At 38.2% G+C, this 22,049-nt stretch overlaps 3 long non-coding RNA genes across 3 annotated transcripts in view; 1 reads left to right on the top strand and 2 right to left on the bottom strand.

The window, feature by feature from the left end:
* LOC134287638 (uncharacterized) overlaps nucleotides 1-22,049 on the bottom strand; it is a 196,971-nt gene that overhangs the window by 7,410 nt on the left and 167,512 nt on the right. The gene's annotated exons all lie outside the window — the stretch shown is intronic.
* On the top strand, nucleotides 11,032-14,070 carry LOC109429563 (uncharacterized). The gene is made up of 3 exons (XR_003896806.2): nucleotides 11,032-11,430; nucleotides 11,512-11,822; nucleotides 13,960-14,070. It is a non-coding gene; the product is annotated as an uncharacterized LOC109429563 (long non-coding RNA).
* On the bottom strand, nucleotides 20,409-21,183 carry LOC115265870 (uncharacterized). Its single transcript, XR_003896974.2, has 2 exons — nucleotides 21,091-21,183; nucleotides 20,409-21,007 (listed from the first exon to the last, which is right to left on the bottom strand). It is a non-coding gene; the product is annotated as an uncharacterized LOC115265870 (long non-coding RNA).

Raw genomic sequence — 22,049 nt, 5'->3', positions numbered from 1 at the left:
TACGTGCAACACGAAAAACCAAAACAAAAATCTATTTTTAGCACCGTTTCGTTATCGACGGTACTAATGCACCCCACATGAATGTTTAACCATCATTTTTTTGTTGCCGGGTCGGGAGTCGAAACAGAAGTGTTGAAGACCGCTAGATGAGTTCCATACGCGCTGGCGCCTTGGACTGTTTCTGCTGCAGTGATAACAACAGAAATTTCATTAACTAAAAGGAAACTGTTCTTCTTTCTCAATCATTGCTGTAGAGTGCAAAACGACTATGCCATATGCAATAGAGTCCCTGTAATTACATTCTGATAAATCACTGAAAAATACATAATGCATTTTAGAATATGTTTATTCAATATAAGAAAATTAAAACACCTCTCGCACACTACTCATATGCTAATTGTGGTTTCCAGCATTATTGGCATGCGATAGCAGGCAACAGAAATTAAGAGAAAAAGTCATCTCTAAAAAGGTTTTGCTGAAGAAAGTCGTGAATCGGTGGTTCAAACGGGAAATAAGTTGGTCGGGAGGCGAACCAGAAATTTGAAGACCGCTAGAGTTGACCGTAAAGTTGTTCACTCTTCTTGATTTCATTTGTTTACCATTAGAGCTTTTATAATTGTATTGTTAGAGCAACCTTTGCTAGTTTGTACATTGCATTTATCCAGTTTTTGCAGTGCTGAACTAGGGGCAAGACACTGTGCAAACGAGAGCAACTCTGAGAATTTCTGAGTAACTCTTTCTGTCGATGATCGACGAAATTTGTTGAAAGACATCCCCAAAACTGCAATTTTCATTCAGCACACGCAACACTTTGCAGTTTGACATTGGTGCCAGATCACACTTTGGCATAAATGGGAGAAATTCTGAGGAACTGTGAGGAATTCTGAGCAACACCTCGAACCTAGGGGCAGGACAGATCTAACGAGAGCAAATCTGTGTTCGAGGTGTTGCTCAGAATTCCTCACAGTTCCTCAGAATTTCTCCCATTTATGCCAAAGTGTGATCTGGCACCAATGTCAAACTGCAAAGTGTTGCGTGTGCTGAATGAAAATTGCAGTTTTGGGGATGTCTTTCAACAAATTTCGTCGATCATCGACAGAAAGAGTTACTCAGAAATTCTCAGAGTTACTCTCGTTTGCACAGTGTCTTGCCCCTAGCCTCGAACACAGATTTGCTCTCGTTAGATCTGTCCTGCCCCTAGGTGCTGAATTATTGAATTATCGTATATCACCTTTTAACACTCCCACTGCCATGCCTCCCAAACAGTGGGAACGGTAATTTCAACTTGATATAACTCAGCCGTTTTTCATCCGATTTGCAAAATTTTTGAAGCTATGAATTTTCCCAGCTTTCTAGATGAGTATAAAATTTTCAAATTTTGGATTTGACCAAAGTTCTATTTTTGAGTACTCAAAAACTCGGAGCAAGTACCTTAAAAATGCTGTTTTTCTGGAGCCATTCCGAATGTAAATTAGTTTCCACGCATATTTTAATGTTGAATTGCCCATGTTCATGAAGCAAAATTATTGCAAACAAATATATGGAGATACTCATTATTGAAGACTATAAAATCTTCACAAAATTACGTATAATACAGAAAATTTGTATACTCGATTTGAACTTTGTATTCATCGCGACAACCCCTGTGTTTTATTGCTTGAAACCAATCACGTGCACATGAGAAATCTTTTTCCAAACGATTGTGAAAAGTGTGAATCTCAGAAACTACAAAATTTTCATAAAATCACGTATAATACAGAAAATTCGTATTTTCAGTTTGAACTTTACGTCCATCGTGACAATCCCCATATTATATTGCTTGAAAATAATCACGTGTACATAAGAATACATTTACAGATAAATGGGGACAAGTGTGAATCATGAAAACTACAAAATCTTCACAAAATTACGTACAATACAGAAAATTTGTATATTCGATTTGAACTTTGTATTCACCGCGACAACCCCTGTGTTTTATTGCTTGAAACCAATCACGTGCACATGAGAAATCTTTTTCCAAACGATTGTGAAAAGTGTGAATCTCAGAAACTACAAAATTTTCATAAAATCACGTATAATACAGGAAATTCGTGTTTTCAGTTTGAACTTTACGTCCATCGCGACAATCCCCATGTTATATTGCTTGAAAATAATCACGTGTACATAAGAATACATTTACAGATAAATGAGGACAAGTGTGATTCATAAAAACTACAAAATCTTCACAAAATTACGTGTAATACAGAATATTTGTATATTCGGTTCGAACTTTATATTCATCGCGACAACCCCTGTATTTTATTGCTTGAAAACAATCACGTGTTCATGAGAAAACTTTTTCCGAACGATTGTGAATAGTGTGTATCTTAGGAACTACAACATTTTCACAAAATGACGTATGATACAGGAAATTTGTATATTCGATTTGAACTTTGTATTCATCGCGACAACCCTAGTGTTTTATTGCTTGAAAACAATCACGTGTACATAGGAATACTTTTCAACGCGAAAGTGAGAAGTGTAAATCGTAAAAAATACAAAATCTTCAAAAAATTACGTATAATACAGAAAATAAGTATATTCGGTTCTAACTTCACATTTGCCGTAACAACCCCTGTGTTTTATTGCTTCAAAACAATCGCATGTGCATAAGAATACTTTTTCAAAACGAATGTGAAATGTGTAAATCTTAGGAACTAAAAAAACACAAAATTACGTGAAATACTGAAAAATTTGTATTTTCAGTTTTACACTTCACGTCCGTCGCAACAATCCATGTCTCTCATTGTTTTAAAACAATCACATACATACATAAGAATACATTTCCACAGCGATAGGGAGAAGTATGAATCATTAAAACTGCACAGTTTTCACAATTTTACGTATAACATACAGGAAGTTTGTATTTGTGGTTGGAACTCAACATTCATCGCGACAACCCCTGGGTATTATTTTTTTAAACAATCACATGCGCATGATAAGTATGTTTCTTGAAAACTACAAAATCTTCAAAAAATTACGTGAAATACAGGGTTTTACTTACACATGTTTTATCTCTCGCTTCAGCTCTAGCGATTGCTAGCTCGACTTTATTTGTGATAGAAGACATAAATTAGTGTCAAACGGGCCGCTCCTTTTATGTACATTCAAGTGAACTTAAATTTACATGGTTTTTTTTTTCTGAGAGTGTACACTTACATTTTGACGACGATGATTTACGATAAACTGAAAATTTTCAATGTTGAAAATTGTTTCTTCGTTCTTTAGATAAAATCATAAGATAATATTCTTGCATTGGCAATTCCCCGTATGAAAGAACGAAATTCCCCCCTATGGGGGAATTCCCCCCTGGTTGAAAACCACTGCTATAATGCAAGGTAAATGTATTTTAAGTTCGAGCTCAGCATTGATCGTGACAACCTTATTGCTTTTTTTGCATGAAAATAATCAAGTACATAAGAATACATTCTCAGAATGAGTGTGAGAATGAGGAACTATTAGAACTACAATATCTTCACAAAATTACGTAAAATACAGATTTTGTTTTATTTTTGGTGAAAACGTTCGTAGCGGCATACTCTTTGCAAAATTATTTTGAAATAATTTTGGAAGAATTTGAGTAGAATTTCCTGGAGGAATTCCTGGTGCATTTTTGCGAGAAATTTCGGGATGAATTCATGGGAGAATTCCGAAAGAGTCTTTCCTGGGTGAATTCCTGAAGGATTCCCTGGAGAAATGTATGAAAGCACTTTTAGCATGTAAGTATCTAGATGTTTATAGTAAGTCACTGTATCTGCATAATCTAAAACCTGCCCTGCCGTGACTTTTTAGTGGCATGTGTGTTGCTTGGAAGATTTCCTGGAGGACTAATTGTCTCGCTTATTGAAAGAATTACTAATGGAATCGCTGAGTAAACTTCTGAAGAAACTGCTGGAGGGATTACTGAAAGAATCCTTGGATAATTTCCTGGTTCTTGTATGCATCTTTATTAAATTATCTTCCAATACTATTCGCTGCATAAATTCTGCCAGAATTGTTGAAATAATAAAAAAAAGTATCAAATAATCCTGGAGAAATTCGTGAATACATCCCTGCAAAAGATGACTGAAGAATTTCTGAAATTTCTGAAGGAACTTCTTACTACATTTTGAAAAGAACCTGAGAGGAATTTCTGAAGATATCACTTGTAGAAATCCACGAGCAATCCCTGGAAGACTTCCAGGAAAAATGCCGTAAGAATTTCCGAAGGAATCCCTGGAGTATTATCTAAAACTATATCAAGAGGAATTATTGGATAAAATCTGGGAGGAGTCCCTCGAGAAATTTGTGAAGAAATCTCTTGAGAAATTCCTAGAAGAAATCCTATATAAATTTCATGAGGGTTCCTTGGAGTAATTTCTTAAAAAAATCCTGAAGGAATTATGGGAGGGATCCCTAGAAAAGTTTTTGAAGAAATCTCTTAAGGAATTTCTAGAGAAAGTCTTGGAGGAATTACTGAAGGAACCTCTGAAGAAATTCTTGGAGTAATCCGTGAAGGAATTCCTGGAGGAATGTCTGAAGCAATTCCAGGAAAAATCTATAGAGAGAATCCAGAAGGAATGCATGGAGCAACTTTCAAATGAATTCCTGGCGTAACCCCCTGAGGAATTCTTGGATGAGACCCAGTAGCAATTCCTGGATAAATACCTGATGGAGCTCTTGGAGCAACTCCTGGTGAAATATCCAGAGGAATTCTGGAAGGAATTTCTGGAGAAATTTCTAGAAAAATCCCTTGAGAAATTTCAGAAGGATTTCCTGGAAGAATCCTTAGAGGAATTTTTGGAGGATTTCCTGGATGAATTTTCGAAGAATTTCCCGGAAGAATCTCTGGAAAAATCTGAAATCTGCAAGATGTCCAGCAGCATTTCCTGGAAGAATTCCTGAAAAAAATCCTGGAGTTATTCCCGGAGGAGTTCCTGGAGAAATTCCTTGATAAAATCCTGAAGGTTTGCCTGGAGGAATTCCTAGAAGTATTCCTGTGAGAAGTGTTGGAGGAATCCATGAAGGAATTCCTGGATGAATCTCTAGAGAAATTCTTGAAAGAATTACTGGATGAATTATTGGAAATATCTCTAAAAGAAATCTGGAAAATTTATTTTTCTGAAAAAATCCCTTGAGAAATTCCTGAAGGATTTTCTAGAGGAATTTCCGAAGGGATTCCTGGAGAAATTTACGAAGGAATTACTGAACTAATGCCTAGTGGAATCCTTAGAGAAATTTGTGAGAAATCCCAGTAGGAATTCCTGAAGCAACTCCTAGAGGAATTTCTAGAGGAATTCCTGAAAGTATCCCTGGAAAAAATCCTGGAAGAATTTCTGAAGAAATCCCTAGAAGATTCTTAGAGGAATTTCTGAACGATTTCCTGGATGATTCTTTGAAGTATTTCTTGGAGGAATCTTCGAAGGATTTCCTGGAGGAATTCTTGAGAAACGCCCTGGAGGAATTCATGGTGAAATCCCAGGAGGAATCATTGAAACAATTCTTGAAATTTGGAGTAATTCCTGGAGAAATGCCTGAAGGAATTCCTAACAAATCCTTAAGGTATTCCTGGAGAATTTCCTGCAAAAATTTTTGAAGAGATTCCTAAAGGATTTTCTAGAGAAATTCCTGGAGAAATTGCTGACATAATTTCTGAAGAATGTCCAGGAGCAATTTTTGTATCAACTCCTGAAGAAATTCCTGGGGAATTTCCTAGACTAAATCCTAGATGAATTCCTGGAGATATTGATGTGAGAATTTCTGGAGGAATATCTGGAAGATTACCTGGAGGAATCCCCTAGAGGAATCATTGAAATAGTTATTGGATGAATTTCTGGAGGAATCTCTAAAGGAACTCTGTGAGATTTTTTGTAAAAATTTGTAAAAATCTTGAAAAGTTCCTGGAGGAATTTCTAGAGAAATTTCTGAAGGAATTCATGAAGTAATCCTCAAGGGAATTTTTGAAAAATCCCTGGAGGAATCCTTAGAGAAATTCGTGCAGAAATCCCCGAAGAAGTTTCTGGAAGAATTCTCTTTGCAGAATTCCTGAAGGAATCGCTGCAGCAATTACTGGAGGAAAATCTGGAAGAATTCCTGAAGGAATCCCTGGAAAAATTTCAAAGGGTCTTCCTAGAGATAATCCTTGAAGAATTTTTGAAGGGATCCTGAAGGATTTCATAGAGAAATTCGTGGATGAATTTAAGACAGAATTTATGGAGGAATTTCTAGATCAATTCCTGGTGAATTTTCTGGAGAATTATCCTGTATTTGAGGAATGCCTGCATGAATTCCTGGAGGAATATCAGGAGGGATCCCTGAAGGAATCGCTGAAAAGAACCCTGAAAAATTTTCTTCATGAATCCAAGTTGGAATCCCTGGAAAATCCCTGAATAAATTCCTGAAAGAATTCCGAGGAGAATTCGTAGTGGAATTCTTGGAGGAACCCTTGAATAAATTCCTGGAGAAATCTTTGGAGGATTTCCTGTAGGAGTATCTGGAAAAACCCTTGAAGGAATCCCCTGAATAATTACTGAAAAAAATCCTGTAGGAAGTCCTAGGGAAATTCCTAATGGAATTCTTGGAGGAATCCCTATAGCAGTTCCTGAAGAAAACTCTAGAGAAATTCCTGAAGAATTCCAAGAAATTCCCAAGAGAATCCCTAAACAGTTCCCGAAGGAAGTACTGAATTTATACCTGGAGGAGTTCCTTAAAGAATTCAAGGAGAAATTCCTGAAGGAATCCTAAGAAAAGTTACTGGGGGAATTTTTAAAATAAGTTGTTCCAGAAAGAATCATAGAAGGAATTCCCGAGTGAAGCCTTGAGGAAATTCCTGGAGGAATATCTGGAAGATACCCTAGAGGAAAGCGTGTAGGGATTTCCTGAGGAATCTCTGGAGAAACTCCTGGAGGAATCTCTACAAGAATTCTTGGAAGCATTTCTGAAGGAATTCCTAGAGGAATATGTTTCAGTAGGATTCCTTGGAGGAGTTTTTAGAGGAATCCCTGTAACAATTCCCAGAGAAATCACTGGAAGAATTCTTAGAGGAATTCCTGAACAAATTCCTGAACAAATCCCATGGTAAGTTCCTGAATAAATCACAGATGGAATTCTTGGAGAAATCCTGAAGTAATTGTAGAAAGAGTTGATGAACTTTTGGATGAATCCCTGTAGCAGTACCTGAAGGAATCCCTGCAGGCGTTCCTGTAGAAACCCCAGGATGAATCCTGGAAGCAATTCCAAGAGGCATTCCTAAGGGAATCCATAAAAAGTTCCTGGAGAAAGTTCTGGATTAATTCCTGGAGGAATTCCTGAAAGAATTCCAAAAGGAAGTCCTAAAGAAATTCTTAAAAGAGTTCCTGGGGAATTCTTGGAGGAATTTTTAAAATTATTCCTGCAGTTGTTCCTGAAATAAACACAGAAGAAATAATCTCAGGTTGAATTCCTGAAGAAATTCAATGAGGAATCTCATAAGCAATCCCATGAGGAATTATTTTTTTATCTGTATTAACGAGAGTTTTATCCCTTGACTAGTTCATCTCGGGACCCACACTTTACTTCCCTTCACTCACATTGTCTGTGTTTTTCCGGGAGTGGGATTTGACCCTAGGTCCTCGGGGTGAAATGCCTGTGCTTTAACTAACCATCACACCAGGTCCGAGGAATTACTTAGGAAATCCCAGGAAAGTTTTCTCAACAATTCTTGATGAAATTTCTGTAGGAATGCCTAGAAGAAAAAAAAATGTAGGAATCCATGTTTCCAGTGATCTGTAAATTTATTCTTATATACACGTGATTGCTTTGAAACAATACAACACAAGGATTGTCACGATGAATGTAAAGTTCGAACCGAATATACGACATTTCTGTATTGTACGTAATTTTGTGAAGATTTTGTACTTTTGATGATTCACACTTCTCACAAATGCTTTGAAAAAGTTTTCCTATGTGCACGTGATTGTTTTCAAGCAATAAAACACAAGGATTGTCGCGATGAACGTAAAGTTCGAACTGAAAATACAAATTCCCTGTATTATACGTGATTTTGTGAAAATTTTGTAGTCACTAAAACACACAATTTTCACAATCGATTGGAAGAAGTTTTCTAATGTGCGCGTGATTGTTTTCAAGCAATAAACACAAGGGTTGTCGAGATGGACGTGAAGTGCAAACTGAAAAGACAAATTTCCTGTAATATACGTGATTTTGTGAAAATGTTGCAGTTCCTAAAATACACACTTTTTACAATCGTTCGGAAAAAAAATTCTCATCTACACGTGATTGTTTTCAAGCAATAAAACACAGGGGTTGTCGCGATGAATGTAAAGTTCAAACCGAATATACGAATTTTCTGTATTACACGTAATTTTGTGAAGATTTTGTAGTTTTTATGAATCACACTTGTCCTCATTTATCTGTAAATGTATTCTTATGTACACGTGATTGTTTTCAAGCAATAAAACACAAGGATTGTCGCGATGAACGTAAAGTTCGAACTGAAATACGAATTCCCTGTATTATACGTGATTTTGTGAAAATTTTGTAGTTACTAAAACACACAGTTTTCACAATCGATTGGAAGAAGTTTTCTAATGTACACGTGATTGTTTTCAAGCAATGAACACAAGGGTTGTCGAGATGGACGTGAAGTTCAAACTGAAAAGACAAATTTCCTGTAATATGCGTGATTTTGTGAAAATGTTGTAGTTCCTAAGATACACACTTTTCACAATCGTTCTGAAAAAGTTTTCTCATGTACATGTATGTGATTGTTTTCAAGCAATAAAACACAGGGGTTGTCGCGATGAATGTAAAGTTCGAACCGAATATACAAATATTCTGTATTACACGTAATATTGTGAAGATTTTGTAGTTTTTATGAATCACACTTTTATGAATCCTCATTTATCTGTAAATGTATTCTTATGTACACGTGATTGTTTTCAAGCAATATAGCATGGAGATTGTCGCGATGAATGTTAAGTTCAAACTGAAAATGCTAATTTCCTGTATTATACGTGATTTTATGAAAATTTTGTAGTTTCTGAGATTCATACGTTTCACAATCGTTTGGAAAAAGATGTTTCATGTGCACGTGATTGGTTTCAAGCAATAAAACACAGGGGTTGTCGCGATGAATACAAAGTTCAAATCGAATATACAAATTTTCTGTATTACACGTAATTTTGTGAAGATTTTATAGTCTTCAATAATGAGTATCTTCATATATTTCTTAGCAATAATTTTGCTCTATTAATATGTGCAATTCAACATTAAAATAAGCGTGGAAACCTAGGGGCAGGACAGATCTAACGAGAGCAAATCTGTGTTCGAGGTGTTGCTCAGAATTCCTCACAGTTCCTCAGAATTTCTCCCATTTATGCCAAAGTGTGATCTGGCACCAATGTCAAACTGCAAAGTGTTGCGTGTGCTGAATGAAAATTGCAGTTTTGGGGATGTCTTTCAACAAATTTCGTCGATCATCGACAGAAAGAGTTACTCAGAAATTCTCAGAGTTGCTCTCGTTTGCACAGTGTCTTGCCCCTAGTTTGAGGCCTCCGTTGGGTGAAAATAACTTACCACTGGGTTAATTTTTTTGCCGCTCTCAAACGAGAACTACTCACTCACCACTTTCGCTGTTTAACGCGAATTCAGTAACAAATTTTGAAAACGACGTATAATCAATGGTGTAGCATTGATTATACGTCGTTTTCAAAATTTGTTTGAGTTATTCCACGTGTGATACCTCGTAATCATATAGACTTTCGTACTCTTTGAATGTCTGCAGTAATCTGATTTATTATTCTGTCATATAACCATAGCCTACTAGCATAATACATAGCACATCTCCTTTTTCATATAATTTACAATGTAGTTTCATCAAGTTAAACGATCTTGAAACTATGGTTTATTATTTACATACAATCAATATTTAATTCTAAAGTGTTTATCATTTAACTTTTTCAAACTCCAGCAAATGTATCTTCATTTTCTTCAAAACCTCGGAATAACGGTTCATCTGCATCAGTGCTCCTCACTTCGGGGTCTTCTATTACGGGTCCTCTGAGCACCTCTTGACCGGTTTCCGTTCTCGTAGAACAACTAGACGCGACCGGAACATCGATTTTCTTCAAATGTGCAATATTTCGTTCATACGTTGCTCCAGTATCCTGGTTCTCTACAGTAGCCCGATGACCTTTGCGTTCCAATACCTTGTATTTTGCTTTACCAAATGTAGTCGCCAGTTTGTTTGATGGTAAAAGGTTCTGCATTAAAACAATATCGCCGCAACAGATGTCCGAATCTTGAGCATTTCTTCTTCTATCCTCCCTTTCTTTTCCTTTTTGCTTGTTCAATTTGTCTTGATCGCGATAATCCGATGACTCCGGAATAGTTTCGATATCGTCAATCGATGGTATCTTCGACCTAATCGTACGTCCATAGCACAATTCTGTAGGTGTTTTACCAGTGGTTGAATGAGGAGTTGTGTAATACATCAGGAGATAATCGTTCAAATCCTTCTTCCAATCTCTTTTCAACGCATTACTAATCTGCAATCTTTTCAAAAGTGACCGATTCTGTCTTTCGACAAGCCCATTTTCTTGTGGCCAGTACGGCGCTGAATGATTAAGATGAATACCATGTATTTTGCAGTATTCTTCAAACTCTTTTCCTATAAATTGCTTTGCATTATCCAGGGTAATCGTTCTAGGGTATCCCAACCGGGTGAAAATCTTGTTGAGTCTGTTGACGGTTTCGCGTGAGCCGATCTTTGCCATTACTTCAACCTCCTTATATCTGCTAAAATAGTCTACTATTACTAGCAAGTATTCTCCTGAAGGCAGTGGTCCCATAAAATCAATAGCGACATCGATCCATGGTTTTGTAGGAAGTTGACACTCTGATCTTTTGATGTTAATCTTTTTTGAATCTTTCGGAATCTTTTTGAATCTTTCTGAATCAGTAAAATTCCGACCAAAAAAAATCACAAAACTTTTACTTCAGTGTTTTGTTCGCAATCTGTCAAAAACGTCAAAAACGATCCGTCGCCGACCGACACGACCGACGTCGCCGCCAAAACAAATTAATAAACAGCTGCGTGTTCACCGCGTTAGGATATTAAAATTTTTACGTGAAATTCGTTTAATTTCTAGTGTAGAATACCAAATATTCCGCCGAAAAAGTCCGGAACCGCGAAAAAATCTCGAACTCGATCGATCAAGACTTGATCACTTAGTGAAAACTTAGAACCGGAGTGTAAAGTACCTACTTTGATTCCGAAAACGGGTTCGGCTACATGAGCGAAACAGTAAACCGAATCAGGATTTCACTGCCACAACGGGACCAGATACGCTCCTTCCTCCGTTTATCCCTTCGTCTTTCCCGACCTTTCGAAAAAACTGGTGAGCTTGGTAGGTAAGGAATAAACGAACACAATTTGGAAGCTTCAAGCATTTCCAGGTTTTTTCATAAATTATAACCTACATCTTTTCATAGATAAGACGGTGATACGCCACATGTTTCGGTTTGCTACTGCTTCCTCGGGACATCGCCGCCTCCTTGTCACCTGTGCTCCACATCGTCCACAATCTATGCAGGATTACCATCCGGCATATGTGCAGTATGCCCTGCCCATCGTATCCGTCCGGCTTTGATCAGTTTCCAGACCACAGCTTACCGCAGAGTACAGAGAGCTCATGGTTGATTCTTCACTGCCACACACCGTTCTCCTCGAGTATGGTCCGTATAGTGAGCACCGGGTTTTTAAGCGTTTTTACATGGTACATCAGGTGCGGGCATGAATCGAGGTAAGCAAGATACACTGTAAACGCTCGTTTCTTAGAAGACTACTTTATTGTTATTCTGGCCGAGATTATGACTGAATGATGGCTTGATATCAACTTATATGGTGGCCCCTAGAGACACAACTGTAAAGCCGTAGGTTTTCAGCATTGCCATGTTGAGGGTGACGGGTCCGATTATTGTTTATCATTGAGGAGAGTGCTGTAGGTTGCTAGGTTGCTAACAAGATGCGAGGTGCGTTCACTGCAAGGTAGTTGTATTCATTTGATGATTGGCCGTTTGATACGATAAACCGATAAACTATGTTACATCTTCAATCTTTGGAGTGGCATAAGCACAGTTATAAACAGACAGCATTTTGTTATTGCATTTTATTATTTTATAATTTATTCAGGGCACTTATCCAGATGAGTTTTCATTCGTGTCCGACAGCATTTTGTGAATTCAAGACCAACAATTGCAAAGGCTGCATCAACATTTTGTTAACAAACATGTTTCTGCCTACTTAGAGCCTTCTGAACTTCACTCACACACCACCACCATTAACAAAAAGTGCAAACATCAAGCTTTATTCGTTAGTACACAGGGTCAAATATTACTCCAAAAAGAAACTAATGCTCAAACATCTTGATTTACTCGATCGAATTTTCATTAGTAGGTGTCAAACTGATAATATTTCTTGAGTTCTTTCCTTGCCAAATATTTGACTCCGTGTACTTCAGGCCTTTGGTGGTGAGATGCGTGAGTGGAACTCAGAAGGCCCTAAGTCGACAGAAACGTGTTTGTTTACGCAATGTTGATACGACCTTTTTTTTGGTCTTGAAATATGTTATTTCCGTGAAGTAATTTACTATTGAACATGAACATTCTGAGTCTTTTTGGATAAAAATGCTTTCATAATAATCTTCATAGACTTGAAATAGCTTGAAATGACTGAGAACTGACATGTTACGTCTTAAAATTGGTCTTTGTAGTGGTTTAATTTGAACAACGGGTTCAGCCTTGGCAAATAAACTGTCACGGAGCTACTACTGAAACTTGAAAAAATTAGCAATCTATATATATAAAAATGAATTTGAAATCCCTTTGAGGCAACAAAACTCAAGAACGGGTGGACCGATCGGCATGACTCTTGCATGGTTCGATTCGTATTCGTGGTGGCTGTGTTTATATGTACAAAAAGTTACGAAAATCTGCTAGAAAAGTAACAAAATTGAAAAATTTCTATTTTCCATGAGCTGGGAAGGAAATTAACACGATCGAAATTAAATCAATCTAGAGTGCGGTGACGTTATGAGCTCAACAGTTGTCAAACCACCATAGCTGGGCAAGACAACGTTTGCCGGGACAGCTAGTTTAGTATATTTTTTTCTTTATACAGAATAAGGACCACAAACACTTCAGAATTTACATTATTTTATATAAAAATAATTATTTTGTGAAATATAGATTACTAAGTCTTTTCCTTTTCCATACAAAACGGTTCGGTTTGGAATTTAATCCTCTTGCTCTAGAGCACCATCGATTTTCGACGAACTCGGGACAAACGGAATTACCTAGATTGAAATGACGCAATCATTTCTAGAATATGATTGTGATCTCATAAGGTAAACCCAACTGCCAATTACTAGATTAATTACGTACTATTGATTTACAGCTAAAAATTTTTGTTAATGATTTCAATAAATTTGGTCAATTTGCAATAACTTTTGTTCAAGCACTTTTTTTAACTCTTTTTTGGCATAGAAATAGTCGTTCAAATTCGTGGGAAGGAAAGGGTTAATACAGGTGATGTAAATTGAAAATTTCTCAGGTGCGCAGAATATGGGGCTTTCACAGTGCAAGCATTTTTTAAGACTCATGCTGATAAATTTCAATCATTTTATTTAGGATTCCAGTACACAGAGTGAAATATTTGTCCAACAAGAAACCAATGCTCAAACATCTTGTTTGACTCAATCGAATTTCCATTAGTGTCAAACAGATGATGTTTCTTGAGTTCTTTCCTTGACAAATATTTGTCCCTGTGTACTAGCACCCTTAGTCGCTTATTCATTTTATATTATCTCATTATTTTGAAAGCTTGCACTAATCTCACGTATCTAAAAGCAATCCGCTAATCCATTTTTAAATCTATTCCAGAAATTCCATATCACCACTATTAACCATGGCTAGCCAGCTCTAATTTGATTATTTATATTTTATTTTATGTTCTGTATTTATATGTGAATAAATAGTTTTGCTTGGGGGGTAGGAGGGGGCTCGTTTCTATGGGTATTTATTCGAAATTCACTGGAGGGAAAGGGGGGTCTGTTTAAGGAAATAGGTCACTTCTCCAATGAGTTAGTTTTGTAATTCACCAGGTCAAGACATTCTTCAAAGTAATTATGGTTTGTCGTCAAGATACCTTTACTTCATCCTGTCTTGCCACCACGCTTCAACCAACAGAAATAATTAACTTCTGGAGGTCACTGGTCATAATCCATAAGGGAGATGCATAAACAGTTCCTGCAAACGGGTAAGTAAATACATATGTTTAAAGAAAATATTGATTCTGTCTAATTAGTCAACTGTCTTATGTTATAACAGTTCTCGGGACAATCTTATTCTCCGCCTACTTGTTCACCCTGTCCTCTGAAGTTGTTTGGTGACGCACAATACGTCTTCTTAAGAAATAGATCAATTTTCTTTGTAGTTGTTCGTCCTTTTATTCAGAACATGTCGTACAGTTGTTTGAAGACGCACAATACGTCTTCTTAAGAAATAGATCAATTCTCCTTGTGGTTGTTTTTCTTTGTCATCAGAACATGTCTTGAAGAAGGTTCACCAAGTCCTCCGAAGATGTTTGGTGACGCACAACACGTCTTAAAAAATAGATCAATTCTCTTTGTGGTTGTTTTTGCTTGCCATCGGAACATATCGTGAAGAAGGTTCACCAAGTCCTCCGTAGATGTTTGGTGACACACAACACGTCTTCTTAAGAAATAGATCAATTATCTTTGTAGTTCTTGTAATCAGAACACGTCGTAAAGAAGGTTCACCAAGTCCTCCGAAGATATTTGGTGACGCACAATACGTCTTCTTAAGAAATAGATCAATTCTCTTTGTGTTTGTGTTTCCTTGTCATCAGAACATGTCGAAAAGAAGGTTCACCAAGTCCTCCGAAGATGTTTGGTGACGCACAACACGTCTTCTTAAGAAATAGATCAATTCTCTTTGTAGTTGCTCCTCCTTGAAATCAGAACAAGTCGTTAAGAAGGTTCATCAAGTCCTCCGAAGATGTTTGGTGACGCACAACACGTCTTCTTATCTTAAGAAATAGACCAATTCTCTTTGTAGTTGTTCTTGTAATCAGAACATGTCGCAAAGAAGGTTCACGAAGTCCTCCGAAGATGTTTGGTGACGCACAACATGTCTTCTTAAGAAATAGACCATTTTTTTTTTGTAGTTCTTCGTTCTTCCCTTTAATCAGAACATGTCGTGAAGAAGGTTCACCAAGTCCTCCGATGATGTTTGGTGACGCACAACACGTCTTCTTAAGAAATAGATCAATTCTCTTTGTAGTTGCTCTTCCTTGAAATCAGAACAAGTCGTAAAGAAGGTTCACCAATTCCTCCGAAGATGTTTGGTGACGCACAACACGTCTTCTTATCTTAAGAAATAGACCAATTCTCTTTGTAGTTGTTCTTGTAATCAGAACATGTCGCAAAGAAGGTTCACGAAGTCCTCCGAAGATGTTTGGTGACGCACAACATGTCTTCTTAAGAAATAGACCATTTTTTTTTTTGTAGTTCTTCTCTTTAATCAGAACATGTCGTGAAGAAGGTTCACCAAGTCCTCCGAAGATGTTTGGTGACGCACAATACGTCTTCTTAAGAAATAGATCAATTCTCTTTGTGTTTGTCTTTCCTTGTCATCAGAACATGTCGTAAAGAAGGTTCACCAAGTCCTCCGAAGATGTTTGGTGACGCACAACACGTCTTCTTAAGAAATAGATCAATTCTCTTTGTAGTTGCTCCTCCTTGAAATCAGAACAAGTCGTTAAAAAGGTTCATCAAGTCCTCCGAAGATGTTTGGTGACGCACAACACGTCTTCTTATCTTAAGAAATAGATCAATTCTCTTTGTAGTTGTTCTTGTAATCAGAACATGTCGTAAAGAAGGTTCACCAAGTCCTCCGAAGATGTTTGGTGACGCACAACACGTCTTCTTAAGAAATAGATCAATTCTCTTTGAAGTTGTACTTGTAATCAGAACACGTCGTAAAGAAGGTTCACCATGTCCTCCGAAGATGTTTGGTGACACAACACGTCTTCTTAAGAAATAGATCAATTTTCTTTGTAGTTGTTCTTGTTATCAGAACACCTCGTAAAGAAGGTTCACCAAGTCCTCCGAAGATGTTTGGTGACGCACAACACGTCTTCTTAAGAAATAGACCAATTCTCTTTGTAGTTCTTCGTTCTTCCCTTTAATCAGAACATGTCGTGAAGAAGGTTCACCAAGTCCTCCGAAGATGTTTGGTGACGCACAACACGTCTTCTTAAGAAATAGACCAATTGTCTTTGTAGTTCTTCGATCTTCCCTTTAATCAGAACATGTCGTGAAGAAGGTTCACCAAGTCCTCCGAAGATGTTTGGTGACGCACAACACGTCTTCTTAAGAAATAGATCAATTCTCTTTGTAGTTGCTCCTCCTTGAAATCAGAACAAGTCGTTAAGGAGGTTCACCAAGTTCTCCGAAGATGTTTGGTGACGCACAATACGTCTTCTTAAGAAATAGATCAATTCTCTTTGTGGTTGTCTTTCCTTGTCATCAGAACATGTAAACAAGGTTCACCAAGTCCTTCGAAGATGTTTGGTGACACACAACACGTATTCTTAAGAAATAGACCAATTCTCTTTGTAGTTCTTCGTTCTTCCCTTTAATCAGAACATGTCGTGAAGAAGGTTCACCAAGTCCTCCGAAGATGTTTGGTGACGCACAACCAGAGTTTCCCATTGCTCATGTGTACATAAATGTGACAGTGAGCCTCCCACCAAATTGTCTCCCAGCTCTTCAAAATCGCAGTGTGCTGCGCTGCTAAGAGGCTCACGAAAATCTCGTGGGTGCGAGCTAGGCACCTAGCTCCCGGGGTGCTCATCTCATGAGCTGCGTGAGCTGTTGGTATCTGAGGTGAAAAACAACTTCTTGGTAACGAAGAACCTCAACATCTTTTTTCGGTGCAGCACACAAGTGTCTGGTTGGTCTATGCGATACGACTAGGGACTCTCAATGCAAAGGTTAAGGTTTCAATTCTCGTTCATTTAGGAAGTTTTTGTTGTGAGAATTTCTAATTTAATCGGCGCATGAGACGGAGCTCATGAGACACATCTTGAGAAAAATGAGGCACACAACTTTCAGTCTCAAAATGTACTGTGCTCCTGGGAGCTTGCTTGCAATGTGGCTCCCGTACATGGGACTACAGCACGTGTACATCAACTCTGCGCACAACACGTCTTCTTATCTTAAGAAATAGACCAATTCTCTTTGTAGTTGTTCTTGTAATCAGAACATGTCGCAAAGAAGGTTCACGAAGTCCTCCGAAGATGTTTGGTGACGCACAACATGTCTTCTTAAGAAATAGACCATTTTTTTTTGTAGTTCTTCGTTCTTCTCTTTAATCCGAACATGTCGTAGAGAAGGTTCACCAAGTCCTCCGAAGATGTTTGGTGACGCACAATACGTCTTCTTAAGAAATAGATCAATTCTCTTTGTGTTTGTCTTTCCTTGTCATCAGAACATGTCGTAAAGAAGGTTCACCAAGTCCTCCGAAGATGTTTGGTGACGCACAACACGTCTTCTTATCTTAAGAAATAGACCAATTCTCTTTGTAGTTGTTCTTGTAATCAGAACATGTCGCAAAGAAGGTTCACGAAGTCCTCCGAAGATGTTTGGTGACGCACAACATGTCTTCTTAAGAAATAGACCATTTTTTTTGTAGTTCTTCGTTCTTCTCTTTAATCAGAACATGTCGTGAAGAAGGTTCACCAAGTCCTCCGAAGATGTTTGGTGACGCACAATACGTCTTCTTAAGAAATAGATCAATTCTCTTTGTGTTTGTCTTTCCTTGTCATCAGAACATGTCGTAAAGAAGGTTCACCAAGTCCTCCGAAAATGTTTGGTGACGCACAACACGTCTTCTTAAGAAATAGATCAATTCTCTTTGTAGTTGCTCCTCCTTGAAATCAGAACAAGTCGTTAAAAAGGTTCATCAAGTCCTCCGAAGATGTTTGGTGACGCACAACACGTCTTCTTATCTTAAGAAATAGATCAATTCTCTTTGTAGTTGTTCTTGTAATCAGAACATGTCGTAAAGAAGGTTCACCAAGTCCTCCGAAGATGTTTGGTGACGCACAACACGTCTTCTTAAGAAATAGATCAATTCTCTTTGAAGTTGTACTTGTAATCAGAACACGTCGTAAAGAAGGTTCACCATGTCCTCCGAAGATGTTTGGTGACACAACACGTCTTCTTAAGAAATAGATCAATTTTCTTTGTAGTTGTTCTTGTTATCAGAACACCTCGTAAAGAAGGTTCATCAAGTCCTCCGAAGATGTTTGGTGACGCACAACACGTCTTCTTAAGAAATAGATCAATTTTCGTTGTGGTTGTCTTTCCTTGTCATCAGAACATGTCGTAAGGAAGGTTCACCAAGTCCTCCGAAGATGTTTGGTGACACACAACACGTCTTCTTAAGAAATAGATCAATTCTCTTTGTAGTTGTACTTGTAATCAGAACACGTCGTAAAGAAGGTTCACCATGTCCTCCGAAGATGTTTGGTGACACACAACACGTCTTCTTAAGAAATAGATCAATTTTCTTTGTAGTTGTTCTTGTTATCAGAACACCTCGTAAAGAAGGTTCACCAAGTCCTCCGAAGATGTTTGGTGACGCACAACACGTCTTCTTAAGAAATAGACCAATTCTCTTTGTAGTTCTTCGTTCTTCCCTTTAATCAGAACATGTCGTGAAGAAGGTTCACCAAGTCCTCCGATGATGTTTGGTGACGCACAACACGTCTTCTTAAGAAATAGATCAATTCTCTTTGTAGTTGCTCTTCCTTGAAATCAGAACAAGTCGTAAAGAAGGTTCACCAATTCCTCCGAAGATGTTTGGTGACGCACAACGCGTCTTCTTAAGAAATAGATCAATTCTCTTTGTAGTTGCTCTTCCTTGAAATCATCAGAACAAGTCGTTAAGAAGGTTCACCAAGTCCTATGAAGATGTTTGGTGACGCACAACACGTCTTCTTAAGAAATAGATCAATTTTCGTTGTGGTTGTCTTTCCTTGTTATCAGAACATGTCGTAAGGAAGGCTCACCAAGTCCTCCGAAGATGTTTGGTGACGCACAGCACGTCTTCTTAAGAAATAGACCAATTCTCTTTGTAGTTCTTCGATCTTCCCTTTAATCAGAACATGTCGTGAAGAAGGTTCACCAAGTCCTCCGAAGATGTTTGGTGACACACAACACGTCTTCTTAAGAAATAGATCAATTCTCTTTGTAGTTGTACTTGTAATCAGAACACGTCGTAAAGAAGGTTCACCAAGTCCTCCGAAGATGTTTGGTGACACACAACACGTCTTCTTAAGAAATAGACCAATTGTCTTTGTAGTTCTTCGATCTTCCCTTTAATCAGAACATGTCGTGAAGAAGGTTCACCAAGTCCTCCGAAGATGTTTGGTGACGCACAACACGTCTTCTTAAGAAATAGATCAATTCTCTTTGTAGTTGTTCTTGTAATCAGAAAATGTCGTAAAGAAGGTTCATCAAGTCCTCCGAAGATGTTTGGTGACGCACAATACGCCTTCTTAAGAAATAGATCAATTCTCTTTGTGGCTGTCTTTCCTTGTCATCAGAAGATGTCGTGAAGAAGGTTCACCAAGTCCTCCAAAGATGTTTGGTAATAAAAGCTTGCCAAGAAGGTTCACCAAAGTCCTGTGAAGTTTGTTAGCAATGCACATACTATTGTGCTCATTCTGCGAATGTAGTGACATGAGAAAAGTCGGAGTCGTATATCGAGGTGAGAATTCTCGACTCGAATGAGGTGACTCTCCATTTGATTTACACGGCGAGTCACCTCATTCGAGTAGAGATCTCTCACCTCGATATACGACTCCGACTTTTTTCACGTCACTCCATTCTCAGAATGAGCACATATATCAATTCTCTCCTAGTCCTAGTCCTGTAAAGTATGCCAAACAAAAAGTGACAACTACTTCATTGCTACCTGTATTTGAGTTTCTCGGTTACGTCCCTAAGCAAGAATGAAACGCACGGATGCTGAAACACCAACAAGTAACGATAACTTTCAGTAGTTTCCTTGAAAGGCCTCGAAAACAATAGTTGTTTACTCTTAAAGACACTCCGTCCATGGAGACCAGTAGCAATCAACCCAGTACTGAGTCCAATAAAAAGCATTTTCCATTCGACGTAGTTTTAACGAACCAAATCCAACAAGTAACAAGCCCAGCGCACACCTTGTTAAAGAAAACATACAGCATGATTGATGCGAGTTTTGTGATATTTTTGAATTGTTTGTAATAAGTCAGGTTTATTCACTTGATACTTGCTTGATTTAGTTATATTTCGAAGTTCAGATCTCTGTCCATCTTGATTAATTACCTCTCACTTGTTATCCTGGTGATTTACTTGTTTATCTCGGACTTGGTAACAGCATGGCACCCTGAGCGATGGTTTACTCCGGACAGCAGATTTTTCAGCTTCTCGTAATTTCAAACGGCCAACTACAAGTGACGTGAAATGGTTCTGGACTTCTAGTTATCACGGGCGGCCTTTCCAATCAATTCAAGAGCTTGAGCAGACAGATATTTCAGCCAAATAGAGGGAGGCGCCGGCACTGTGTGTTCAGCTGCCTTTCATGAGGGACGGTGAGTCCAACCAACTGCAAAGATTCACATTTTTGGCATTCTCCGTTGTTGCATGATGGCTGCGGCAGTCACACCCTCACAGGTCGAGGATACTCCGGGAAGCCTTTCCTGGAACTTTATCGGATTCGTGACCTTGCTAATGTCGGATCCGAACGGCTGGTGGAGACGGCGCAATCGGTCGCGACGGACGGACCAACACAGATCCTTGTCGCCGCGAAGCACCACTGACGGCAAACTAATTGCGTTCAATTGGTCGCCGGTCTGAAATATAATTTTCTTTTTCAATTAGTGTGTTTACTAACATAAATTATTTAAAATATCATAAAATTAATTAAAATACCTACCTACTCAAACTGAAGATCATTAAAATTAATGAAAAATTTCCGATCCCTCCGATCAGCGATTAGCGTCGTCCGAAACCAAAACAAACACTGAACGAAATGAATCAGTTATTTTGATATGACTGACGGGCGCCCGTTTCATTTTGAATCTTTTCGAATCTTTTTGAATCTTCTGAACTGATTCCAAAAAGATTAGAGTGTCACACCCCCTGAGACCGAGAAAACTTCTGACCTCTTCTGATGTTTTCGGTTCTCGAAATCTTTGTAATGCTTCAATCTTACTAACCATTGGACGAACCTAGGGGCAAGACACTGTGCAAACGAGAGCAACTCTGAGAATTTCTGAGTAACTCTTTCTGTCGATGATCGACGAAATTTGTTGAAAGACATCCCCAAAACTGCAATTTTCATTCAGCACACGCAACACTTTGCAGTTTGACATTGGTGCCAGATCACACTTTGGCATAAATGGGAGAAATTCTGAGGAACTGTGAGGAATTCTGAGCAACACCTCGAACACAGATTTGCTCTCGTTAGATCTGTCCTGCCCCTAGGGACGAACTCCTTCCAATGACATCGAATGTCCAAGAAACTCAACCTGCCTGACTTTGAAAATGCATTTGTCCTTATTTAGTAGAACATTCCGACTTTTTAATACTGCTAGGACTTTCCTCAATGCATCATCATGTTCCTTTTCAGTGGCGCCGAACACCATTATATCATCAATAAAATTCACAACATTTTCGCATTCTGCCAAAATATGCTCCCTAGGGGCAAGACACTGTGCAAACGAGAGCAACTCTGAGAATTTCTGAGTAACTCTTTCTGTCGATGATCGACGAAATTTGTTGAAAGACATCCCCAAAACTGCAATTTTCATTCAGCACACGCAACACTCCGCAACAAGTTACTCAGAAATTCTCAGAGTTGCTCTCGTTTGCACAGTGTCTTGCCCCTAGGAC

The sequence above is a fragment of the Aedes albopictus genome, chromosome 2 (assembly GCF_035046485.1).
Source record: "Aedes albopictus strain Foshan chromosome 2, AalbF5, whole genome shotgun sequence".
Classification (NCBI taxonomy): Eukaryota; Metazoa; Arthropoda; class Insecta; order Diptera; family Culicidae; genus Aedes; species Aedes albopictus.
This window is presented reverse-complemented; position numbering and strand designations above follow the sequence as displayed.